This window comes from Lipotes vexillifer, unplaced genomic scaffold (assembly GCF_000442215.2).
Source record: "Lipotes vexillifer unplaced genomic scaffold, Lipotes_vexillifer_v1.1 scaffold687, whole genome shotgun sequence".
In the NCBI taxonomy this organism is placed as follows: Eukaryota; Metazoa; Chordata; class Mammalia; order Artiodactyla; family Lipotidae; genus Lipotes; species Lipotes vexillifer.
Window position 1 is genome coordinate 333,191 of NW_006782674.1, and position 550 is coordinate 333,740.

Genomic DNA, 550 nt, shown 5'->3' on the forward strand with positions numbered 1-550 from the left:
TAGAGTAGTGGTTACTTGGGATGAGGGCAGGGGGAGTGCGGGGAGTCATTGTTTAATGGGAATAGAGTTTATATTGGGGATGATGACAAACTTTTGCATATAAATAGTGACGATAGTATAAAACATTGTGAGTGTACTTAACGCCATTGAATTGTATACTTACAAATAGTTAAAATGATAAATGTGTATGTTTTGTCATAACCAAAGGGTGAAATGAAGCAGCAAGTCTGGGGGGAAATTCCTAGTATGATGGGGGAAGGGGAGAAGGCGGTGACCAGCAGAATCTCTACGCCGAGGGGCACAGGCCTTGCTGGCCCGTGTTGTCGGGAGAGGGGGGCCTAATGAGGACAGTGAGAATGCTGGGAGTGACCTGGGTCTTCGGAGAGCGTTGACGACTACTGCCATCATACAGATGACAAAACCAAGGCCCAGAGATCTCCCCAGGGTCTGGAGGGAAAAGAAAAAGGGGGTTGAGTGTCTGGCCATCCCATGGGGAGTAAGGTTTAGGCAAGATGACATCCCCCCCCCGCCCCCCCCCGCGCCCCGCTCT